This window comes from Mus caroli, unplaced genomic scaffold (assembly GCF_978045245.1).
Source record: "Mus caroli unplaced genomic scaffold, Mus_caroli_1 scaffold_12, whole genome shotgun sequence".
Classification (NCBI taxonomy): Eukaryota; Metazoa; Chordata; class Mammalia; order Rodentia; family Muridae; genus Mus; species Mus caroli.
Genome location: NW_028227267.1, coordinates 21,725,286 through 21,737,311, shown reverse-complemented (window position 1 = coordinate 21,737,311; position 12,026 = coordinate 21,725,286).

Sequence of the window (12,026 nt, the reverse complement as noted above, 5' to 3'; positions counted from 1 at the left end):
CAATGAAAGAGGAAATTAACAGAAAGAGGAAATTATCATTCTAAGTCTAAGTGATACAAATCAAATAATATGGCATAGCCTCATAGATTTAGAAATCTGAAAGGTGCAGTTGCATGCCCTGCTGTGGTAGGAATGTCCCTCACTGATTCTGTATTTGTACAGTTGGTCCCCAGCAGGTGGCACTGTTTGGGTAGGTTGAGGAACCCTTAGGCAGTGGAGCCTTACGGAAGGAAGTGGGTCCCTGGGGACCTTGAGGTCTCATACTTTCCTACTCAGGTTCTTTCTCTGCTTCTGATTGCAGGGGCACCAAGCACATCTGGTGCATCAGGAGCTTCGGGGGCTTCAGATGGATCAAGTGCATCAGATGCATTAGGTGCATCCATGCACCAGGTGCCTCAGATGCTTCAGATATTTCAGGTACTTCCAGTGCTTCAGATGCTTCAGGTGTGTCAGGTGCTGCCAAAGCTTCAGGACCAGCTGGCCTCCTGCACCTGCCTCTATTCCTTCCCCACCAGGAGAGAACACACTCCCTGGAACTGTGAGGCAGAATAAACTCCTTTTTCCTGACATTGCTTTTGTCAGGTATTTCAGAGCTATGAGGAAATGAAGACATCTCTGTGACATGTAGATCATGGATATGGACAGAAGAGGAAATACAAATATGAATGGTTTGCTATAGACCAAAAAAGAAAATGATCTTAATATTAAAACCTTCCTCTCAAATTCTAGACACTGATTCCAAAAATCTGTGCATTTACAAGAAAGACAATTATACAAAATCTTGTGTGCATAAATGCTAAAATGTTATGAAATATTAACAAATGGAATTCAATAGTCTATCAAGAAGATAATGTATCGTGACCAAGAAGCATTCATTCTTCACATGCAAGAGTGCATCAACATTTGAAAATAAATCAATGTAATTCAATATATAAACAGAGAGCAAAGAGCTCATTTTAACATCTCAAGAGATGCGTGAAGAATCTTTTGATGAAGTTTGATGTCTGGGTAAAAACATTAAAAACTAAACCAGGAATAAGATTTCTTTAATTGGATTTTTCCAAAGCCTACCAAAAAATTCTCTGGGAGGCACCCTAGAAATAGGAAACATTTTGAAATAGTGGGAAGACATACAACGAGGCAGATTCCTAGTTAAAATGAAAGGGATATAATTTATATTTGCTAATGTGAAAAAGAATCCTCAAATTCATTTTTAAAGCTAATGTGATATGTATATATAAATGAAAACTATACACAACAGAAAAACAAAACCCTAACTATTTAGTTTAACTGAAAACAGTCTGGAAAGCTATGTGCCAAACTGCTAACAGTAGTTATTTGTTGAGAAGAAAGGGAATTCAGTTGTGCTTGCATTTGTAGAGAACGTAGAATTTAAAGAGAGTTTATCTATACTATATGACATGTGGCTGCATCATCTGAATCTAATACCATGGTGATAAAACAATGCCAAGCCTGGCCTCTAAAGGAAAACCTAGTTGTGGGGGGGGGTCTCCGTGATATTTATTAGTTTTATAATCAGTTAACATGTTTGCTTATGAGTATTAGTGTTGGTGGAGGGAGCTGAGGAACAAGTTACTTGTTTATGTATACCACATAAAGAAAACCACATGATTATGTTCTGACTAAGGACACTTCTGGTCTTCTGGGAATCCAGAATACACAGAAAGGTAGACTGGCATCTGTGATTCCTCTGAAATTATTCTATTATAGCCATCCAGTATCTTGAATCCCAATGGTGGCAAAAAGGAAAGTCAGAGTATGGGTACCAGGCATTTGGGATGATCAAGAAAACAACTTAGCTCTCTGGTGTCATTCATGATAATCCAAGAATAACTCTAGGGACAAATGTCTTTCTTCTTCTTGTAGGTACAGCTGATGTCTATCTGACTGGCCAAATGCAAGAGACTCTAACTGTGAGTCAAACGGGCTGTAGTTGTTTACAAGATTTCTTTTTCATAATCACACACACACAAATGCAAGACACAGAAATCTCTAGGCTCTAATCCTGAGACCCTAGGAGCCAGAAAGATAAAGAATGCTGACCATGTATGTGCATCCAAAAGCCACATTTGTGCCTCTCTTCCCAAATGGAAGCAAACAGTACCTGATTCAAAGAATAAATCCCCTTTCTCCTTTAACTTCCAATAGAGCTCCATGTGTTATTGAAACTATATCCATAATCAAGTGTTTCACAGAGTAGAGTCAAAGAGAAAGAAATCCTTTCAATTTACCAAGTGGGAGTGAATATTTCACACTATTGAGCTGTGCTTCAGAATTTCTTCTGGGTGGCCTGATTAGAGTACAGAAGAGGTTTCATAGGATCTAAGTCCATAGCGGGCCATGGCAGCACAGGATCTAAGTCCATAGCAGGCCATGGGTGCACAGACTCTCCCCTCAAGTAGACTCTGCCAAGAGGACAAGATTGAATCCTTATAAGGTGTTTGAATTGTATGTTTTCCCCATGACAATCAAACTAAATAATGGAGAAAACAGTGTGGCTAATCAAGGGTGGAATTATCTTTACTTCTGGTTGCTTGTGTAGATGTGAGTGTGGGGTTAACCCTTTCTGTTCTAACTTCAATCTCCAGGGTTCCCCACTTTAGCCTAATTAGGGAGTCTGAAGTCAAGAGAGTGACAGCAACATTTCCCAGATCAGAATCCACCTTGTATAGGCAGCACACATCTCTTCTTAGATGTACAACCTCAAGAGCATTTCTGTGGCTTGTGCAAGAATATTGGAATAAACCTGCCCCGTCGTGGGCAGAGGTTTTGGCAGAAGCCCTGAGTGAAATGTACATGCAAATTCATTCCCAAGGTTAAGAGCTTAAACAATGAAGAGAAGGAAAGGAAACTGGGGTTGATCTTCTCGGGCATGAGCTGGCTTTGCGGTGATCTAATTGGTGTTCCTAGGCCTAGGAGTCTGCCTGACAAAATTGATCCAGACAGCCTTTTCCCACTGGCAACAACACAAAACCTAGATGACATAATTCACAGTATAGGAAATTGGGAGCAGATAGGAAAGGCGCAGCAGGCTACTGAGTTCCCTCCAAAGGGAGCGCACATATTGAACAGATTACCAAAGAGGATCCTTAAATTTGGCAAAAATCACTTCATTCAAGAGATAGCAGCAGAGTACCAGAGAGGATGAAGGGCAGAGCAGCAAGGCCAGGAGCTGAATATGGAATATGACAAGGACCTCTTGGACCCTTCCCTGTTACTCCCTGGACTTCTGTTCCCTCCTCTGAGTTCAGGTTCAGCAATACTGTAATTTGATACTGACATGTAGCCTAATGGGACTTTGTTGTCTGAACATCTAGCACTGGGCTAATGTCTTAATTATTTTCCATTGCTTACGACAGACAGATTTTTCCATACTTTCGAATGAAAGAAATTAAGTTGAGGCAAATTATTTATAACCACTCAGAAATTTGGGCTTCTGGAAACAGTTTAGGGTAAAGCAGCAAGGGTAAGCTTTGTCCCTTCTTGTCAAGTCCAGTGCTCATTCAGAGGATGGACCAGCAAAGACTGCTTCCTTTACCCATAAACAAGGGAAAGTGTGTGTGTGTGTGTTTGGGGGTCGGTTCATAAATCTATCAAACCAGCCAAAATCTCTCATGGCCACAGAGCAGCTGTCTTTCAACACATCTTCTTTTTGCCTTCTTAGAGAAAAACTACGAGTAGCCTTTTAACAGAGATATTTTTAAAAGCTAGGATGACAAATGTAGCGTTTCCTCAGCTGTCCCACACTAGAGGAAGACAAGGCAATAATGGCAGCCGTCACACAGCTGGAATTTCCCACAGGGACGAAAGCATTACTTGGTACTGGGAGGGCCAATACCAGACAAGCTTGTCAGAAATACCCAAGTGTCTTCCTGGAGACGAGCTCAAATGCCCATGCATCTGAGTTTTCTCACATGTGTGTGACAAAAAGGAGGGCCATTCTCTCCCATGCAGGAACTCCCTGAGATGCCCTTAGCCATGGAAGACAGACACATCAGTAGTGTCTTCCAGGACATTGAATGATGTGATACTAGGCTGACTGAATCCTTTTGTCCTTCAATAAATCTTTTTGTCATTCCTGAAAGGCTTCCAGAGCCCTGGTTGGCTTGTGAATTGCTACTCAGGTCTAATATGGAGAATACCAAGATGTGATCTTGCTGACAGACATATTCTAGTGCTTTGTGAGGAGAGCACACACTTACTGGAGCCAGAGATGGCTTCAGGAAAGGGGAAGGGTGTGAAAGAGAAGGGATGACAATATCAGATCCCCATGGCTTGAGACCATTGCTTGGCATTGCTTTGGGACTAAACTGTGCCAGAATCAAGCCTACCAACATTCTTATGTGCTTAGGAAAAGTAAGAGAAATATTTAATAATTCCAAGACTGTTCCCTCATTAATAAATGAGGCTAAAATTCTCTCACGGAATTGTTTTAAACATTAAAGCATCATTGCTTTATTTTCTTCCCTCCCTTCCTTCCTTCCTTCCTTCCTCCCTTCCTTTTCTTTTTTCTTCCTTCCTTCTTTTCTACCCTTCCCTTTCCTTCTTTTTCCTTCTTTCTTTCCTTCCTTCTTCCTTCCTTCCTTTCCTCTCTCTCTTCTTTTTTTCTTCTTCTCCTCCTTTCCCTCCCCTTCCTGTTCCTCCTCCTCCTTCTCCATGAGGAAGGGTCTTGCTGTATATTTCAGGCTGACCTCAAGTCATCATCCTTCTGCCTCATTTTCTAAAGTCTTAGCATTGCAGATAGCAGGACACTCGGCTAAAAGGACTCATTTTTAAGTGTCCAGTCTACTACCTGGCACATAGCTCCCTCTCTCAAAACTTGTCTTGGTCATCATTTGGAGAAGCAACTGAGTCTTTGATTAAACAAATCTTTCCATTGTTCATACCTATAGATGAAAACATGTTAAACTGGAAAAGAAGCCCATGTTTTGATAACGGGAAGATATCAGAAGGGTTCCTGATATCAGGATCATCTCTCCACAGTGGATCTCATGAATAAATTCTAATGGCTAGAGGCATGATGCGGAGGCACACTCATGTTTCTCAGTGAAGCAGCAGTATAGGCCAGGATGTGATTTGTAGCTTGTCAACCTTAGGAAGTTACAGAGTGGAGCCTCTGAAAAGAGAGGGTAGCTGAGAGCTCACGAGCTTGATTACGCACCTTTCACTTACTCAGCAGAGGTTTACAGAAATAGGGTGAGTTCCTTGATAGCATTCGCCAAAGCTGCAACCATCCTGAGTTATTATCAATACAATTAATAGCAAGAAGAAATGAACCCGGGAATAATGACAATCATAGTGAAAGGAAAGCAAGGGCAGGGGATGTAGCCCAGTGGTAGAGAATAAGGAAGCCCTTGGCAGCATCCAGCCAAGGAGGAAGTGGAGAGGCACTTCTCCTGCCCTCTTTGTTGACTTCAAATGATCTGAAATGAAGATATCTCAACATCAGCATGGAGGAGAACTTCTGCGCTCCCTTTCAGTATTACAGATGTAATCCCCAATTGTGCTATTGTTCATTCCTGAACAATGGAGTCTCAGATTTTGCATGTGTGCAATGGAGAAAATGGCAAGCCTACCCAGTAGGGCTGAGAAGAGACTCCTGAAGATACAGTGAGGACTTGGTACAACAATGCTTGCCACACGCCAAAGTGGCCCATACATGGCAGACACTCCTGCATACATGGTTTATCAACATCATTGTTATGATTTACTTAAAGGAACAAAACTAAATAGAGACAAGTAAGAGCTTAAATGGTCTTTTAAATGTCAGAATAACAATAGGTTAGGGGAAGCGTTGTAGGGGAGGGGCTGTGTGAGAGGGCTACTGAGAGGATGGGGGATGACTGTGATCCAGCTGTAAAGTGAATAAACAAATAAACAAACAGATGCAAAAAGGAATGGGTTTGGATGCAAAAGGGGATGGTTTCTTATTCCTTGAAAGGTAAAAGAGACCCATTTTGTTTAAGCCAGAAAGTTTCATTCCTGCATAATAATGGGCAATTAACCCAGCCTTTCCTAGGATCAAGCCCATCCCATCCTCCCTCTGGGAGCAGATCTGACTAGGCTTTGAATTTGCACTTTGCAGGAGAGGTAAGGTTTGATTTCAAAATTAGATGGAGCTTGCAATCCAATGCTCCTTGACCCAGACCTCAGGCACTTTAGACAGAATGCTGCTAAGCAGGTAAGGTCAGCTAGGAAATTCACACTCCCCCAAAGACAAGCAGGACACTGAAGCCCAGGACCCCCCCCCCCCCCCCGAAGCTATATTTCCTGGGAAGCAAAAATGCTTTTGTCTGGTGGCCTCTCCCAATCAAGCCACATGTACAAAGTGCCACAACTACCCAGAGGGGGCGCTTTTAGCCAATTCAAACCTAGGAACACCCTTGCCTAGCTGGGCACCCAGCCAGGCTGTACCCAACACCAGCACTTCATTTCTATGGTTCCTCTTGGGAAAGAGAGATGGAACTTATTTTTTTTTCTTTATTCTCAATACCACTTTTCTTCCTGTTTGCTTTTCCTCTTTGCCCTCGGGGTACAGAATGGTAGCGCAGGTTTTGTGATTCTGTAAGTGTACAGATATATAATTTTTACATCCTGTCTTTAAGTCATTTTATTGGGCTTTATCTAATACAAAATGCTTTTCCTATCAATTAGACAGGGTATTTAAGGGATTTCTTTCTCCATTCACGTGGTTCTTTATTACTTACAGTTCCCTGTGACTCGAGTTTATTTGGAATCTTGTATATCTCACTTCTCAGACCAACATCCAAGTTGTTTCTATAAATAAAAAGCCTGGAGCCACTTAACTTAATTTCAATGACTCCTCTCCATGAAGTTAAATGGAGTAGTCTGGAGTTTTCTGGTATTAATCTATCATTTTCTTTTAAATAGTAGTATTATGTTGCCATCTTTTATTGTGAGTTTTTAAATGTCCCAGAAATGCTCTGGAAATCAGCACAGTTACAGTAATAAATGATAACTCCTGAGAATGTGAAGTCTTCTCTCCTTTCTGCTTATTCCTGCGAATGTTCAGGACCATGGTGTTGGACTTTTTACCCTTAGTGTTTTAGCTAGACTGAAGCCATGCTGGGCTATTCCAGATCCTGAGCAATGAGGTCTTCCATCTTGGAGCCTGGTGGATCTTGGCTTGACCAGGAACATGCCATCACTCCACACCTGACCTCCTCTGGGCAACAGATGTTAATGGATGTTAAGCTCTGCTTAGATGAGGCCATGCCCCTCACAACCCAAGTCCCCACTCTGCAGATGGTCTTCCTCTTTCAAGGCTTTCAGAGTCTGGTGGAAATGTTCAAGTACCTTAACATCCACTTCACACAAAGGCTTTGTGAATGCCACAAGGGACCAAGCTAGGTCTTACTTATCAATTGTGTTTAGCACTGCTCCAAACTCAGTCGATTCATTCTGAATTTAGATGAAATTGCTCCTTATCCCCAGTAGAATGTAATAACAAGGTGCTTGGAGGGAGATGAAGGACAGAATAGTGCCCTGACAGGATTCCATTATTTATCTGTCTGTCCTTCAACTCAATTCATTCTTACTCTGAATCTGAAAGATATCAAGGCAAAGATGTAGGAAGACTTGAAGGAGCCAGCAGACGAGGTGGGATCTGTAGAACAGTGATTTGATATTCAGAGATAAAAAGGTAATAATATCTATAGAAGCCATATGAGGGTTGGATGTTGAAGGTAGCATCTAGAGTGGTGGCCTCTGGCTGGAGCTTAGGGATCATGGAAGCAAACAATTGGACAGAATCTCGAAAGGGAACTTGAAGTCCAGCCATGGTACCAGTTGCTCATAGATCCATCCCAAGAGGTAAGGAACCAGAGGGTACACTAAGGTTCACAGAGAGACCCAGTTGCAGGTGTACAGCCTCAAGCATAAATAGCAGTTTAGGACAGATCACCTTATATCTCAGACCTCTGAACGTTTGTGAGACAAGGATGCTAACAACTGAGAGAGCTGCAGTGCTTCAAGCTGCCTCACACAGACATGACTGATACCAATAGATGTTCTACAGCGGCAGGCTTGCCTCCCTCCCAAACCCTAAGCCACTATGAACAATGTAGTTATTTCTGAACAAAGTACAAGTTAAAGGGGGGAAAAAACATAGTCTAGATAAACTTCTACAAGGCAGAATATCTATTTTTAGCCAACCATGTGTAGTCAGTCATTCTGAAAAGATTCTGGGTTTTTGTTGGCTAGTGTTATTCACAGGACTCTCCCCAAGTCAGCAGACCCATGCCTCAGTTCCACAGAACTTCCTGCTTCCAAGTCAGGTCACCAGGGTTCCATATAACCCCACCCCTGAGTCAAGACAACAGTTTTCCACAGCATAGAACTCCTGAAATAAACAATTCCTAAGTTTAACATTGTTGGCTATTCTGAGTAATATGGTGAAATTTTCCTTCTTCCCAGCAGGGACATAAGCCACACCTTTATCTAAAGTCTCCATGCTAGCCATGTTACCTGCCCATTGGGCACTTAGTAGCTATCCTGGTAACCAGATAGACCACTGTGGTGTCATGCTGTTTCCATCCAAGCAACCCTTATTTAGTGACCTAATGCTAAGTCATAGACCTATGTCAGTCACCTCACTTACACCAGCAATGTGACATCTCACAGGAGAGGGGTGAGCACAAATAGAATATTGAGAGTCAAGAGACAGAGAAAGAATCATACAACTTTATTAGAGTATCTGCTATAATTACTCTTTACCTTATCAGTTACTCTTGTTAACATCCCGTGAGTAATCTGCAAACTAAATTTCATTATACATATACATATATATATATTTATATACACACACATATATGTACATAAACACAAACACACACATATATGTATACACACACACACACATATATATATACATATCTATCTATCTATCTATCTATACACACATACATATGAAAAGAACATGGTAGTATAGGACTTGAGTAACTAGAAATGCACTCTCTATGGAAAGCAAAATTTTTATAAATTGCTCTCTCACTTATAAAGTCATCCATATGACTACACATTTAACAACTGTTATTGTTATTAATGGTTGATATGTTATATGAACATAATTATATGTTATATAGCTGAGTGACATATATAACTGTCACTTGGTTATTTACTAATTCACTTATTAAATAGTTATTACTTAGGCATAAATTCCTGACAACATACTAGGTACTGAAGATAAAACAGTGGAAACATTTGCTGAAGCTTAGTGTCCATAGAAAACAGAAGGAGAAATACGGGCCAAGTAGGCACCACTTCAAGGGAATAGCCCATAAGTCAGTATGGGTAAGAGACCATGTGTCAGCCAAGATGGAAGCAGGAACTCAGTGGATCCAGAAGTTTCTGCTTTAGATGACTCATAAGATGAATTACCTAGGAAAAAGATGCAGGCAAGGAGGGATGGAGGCAGAGGCAATACCATGGTAAAGGCCTTCTGACATCCAGAGCATGGGTTATTCATGCCTTTGAAGATGAAGCTGTCTTGAACTATAACAAAATATCTGACGGGGACTGAATTAATACCAGAGTTTGGCATTCTGTGTGAGCTCTGAGATGTTTGACAGGCTGCTAGGAAACTCCTCCTGCAGGACTCAGCCCTCATTTCTGGAGTGAAGAGAAATGCTATACCCCATGTTTCTTGTGTGGAACACGGACTCTGCTGTGAAACACAGGACCTTTTTGACCTATCTTAACCTACTTGTCCAGTCTTACTTGACCAATATGCTTATCTGCTACCATAATGACATTTCAGTTCATGCCCAACCAAGTTTATCTTAGGGTCCCATACGATTATAATGAACAGTGAGATTATAGCCATTGTCTATGTGTTTGTGGTGTTTACACAACAACCAAGTAGCCCAACAAGGCACTCTCAAAATATATCCCATTGCTAAATGATGCATGAATATATGAGCACACTATACTAGCTGTCATATGCTGTCTAAAGCCATTTCTATATGGCTTCAAGTTTAAGACATGATTTTCCCTCTATTTGCAGTGATTCTCTCCCTTTCAAATCTTCCTCCTCCTTCAAGATGAAAAGCAATGTGAACTCATCTGTAAGGTTTTTCTAACCTTTAGGTAATTATTTTGCACGAAGTGAGGTGTCGAAAGTAAAGGCATGTCCATATAAGAGAATTGAGAGTCGACTTCTTTTCTCTAATGTGTGGGTGAAGAAGGTAGCATCTATGAACTAGAAAGTAAGCAGACCCTCTACAGACAATGAAATTATATTAGTTTGCTTTCTATTGCTGTGCTTAATCACTGACAAAACCAACTTGGGCAGGAAAGAATTTATTTGTCTTACAGGTTAACAGTGTATCATCTAGGGAAGCCAGGACAGGAACTAAAGGCAGGAACCTGGAGTCAGGAGCTGCATCAGAGACTACAGAGGAAGGCTGTTTACTGGGTGGCTTCTTCTAGCTTACTTAGTTATTTTTCTTGTACAGCTCAGGCCCTTAATCTTAGGGATGGCTCTACCCACAGTAGGTTGGATGCTTCTATATCAATTGCCAACTAAGAAAATGCCCCCATAGTCATGTACACGGGACAATTTCCGAAAGAGGCAATTTCTTAATTGAGGTTCCCACTTCACTGGTAATTGGCACAGAACCCAATCTATCAACATACCAGCTTGATCTTGGACCTCCCAGTTTCCAGAAATGTGAGAGAAGTGTCTTTTGCTTAAAAGCTACCCAATTTATACTATTTTTTCTAACAGCATGAGAGATTATTTAGAAAACAAGTCATTGAAAAATATAACATTTGGATAATGGGCTGTGCTTGTACAGGAGAGAAACTCATAGTTCCTTGGGCTTTCTTTGTCTAGTAAACCTACCTCATTGATTCCTTGCCATTTGGGGTTTCTGATAAAATGCCAGGAGTTGTGTATACTCTCCCTAGATACTGTCTTGTTTGCTCCTATGATAGTTAATAAGACTTACACAAGTCTCTCCTGCCAAAGCTCAAGAAAGATACTGGCATATTAACACCTAGTGCTCATTTGGGAGAGATGAAGAGGAGAGGGGAAAAAGAGGAGAGGAAAGAAAGAATGGAGAAGGAGGGAAAAAGAAGAGGTGGAATAAAAGGAAAAGAAAAAGCAAGCATCACCATCACCACACTGTGAGCCTGCAATGCGCATGTGACACTTCCTTAATTTCACATCTGGGTGCTTATTTCCACTGATGTGAGAAATTTATCAGAGAACATATCTAAAGTCTTGGTGTTCATCTCATTTAACATAGTTACTCCCTTTTCTATCCCTGTCCTGGCAGACTTGACAGTCTGTGACGAGCATCCTCCTTAGCAGCATCAAGGGCAGGAAAGAGCAATGCAGTCATAGCTTAGGAGCTGTGACAGGCTGTAATTCTTCCTAAAGGAATAGCTTGCCAGGAGAGTTGCTAGTATGGTCACATTTTATCAGCTTCCCCACCACCACCAAGCATCTTTCTGTGACAAACAAAGCTCCTATCTTCAACTGGGTTTGTTTTAAACAAATGTTATCTGTCATTCTCTAGGCAGCTTGGATGCTTTGCCAAGGCATATTGGGGTTGTGCAAATGGTTTTTAACTCACCAGGCTGCAAGAATTTTGGGATGGAGTATGGTGGTTAGGCAGGGTGAGAGCGGGTAAGTGGCACTGTTAGACATAGAGTGTTAGGGCATGGGGACACTGAGACAGCATCTTGAGTGTTTTGATTCTAAGACAGCGTGTGTTATTCTTACCAACTAATTTGACAGGATTTGCTGAGTCCCTGCAAAGGGAGTTGGGTCTCCAAATAAAAGGGATGAAGAGTGTACACGAATGTGTCTTGCATTATATAAGTGGGGGGAAAAAGCACAGCTTAGTAGTACAATTATAGGTAACTCTATAGATCAGGTTGGGAGCTGAGACCTATGGAGGGAATACAAAGTGGAGGAATTGTAAGAAGACAAGGCAGTGTGCACATGGAGGCATTATGATGGTTGGCCCGACCTCATT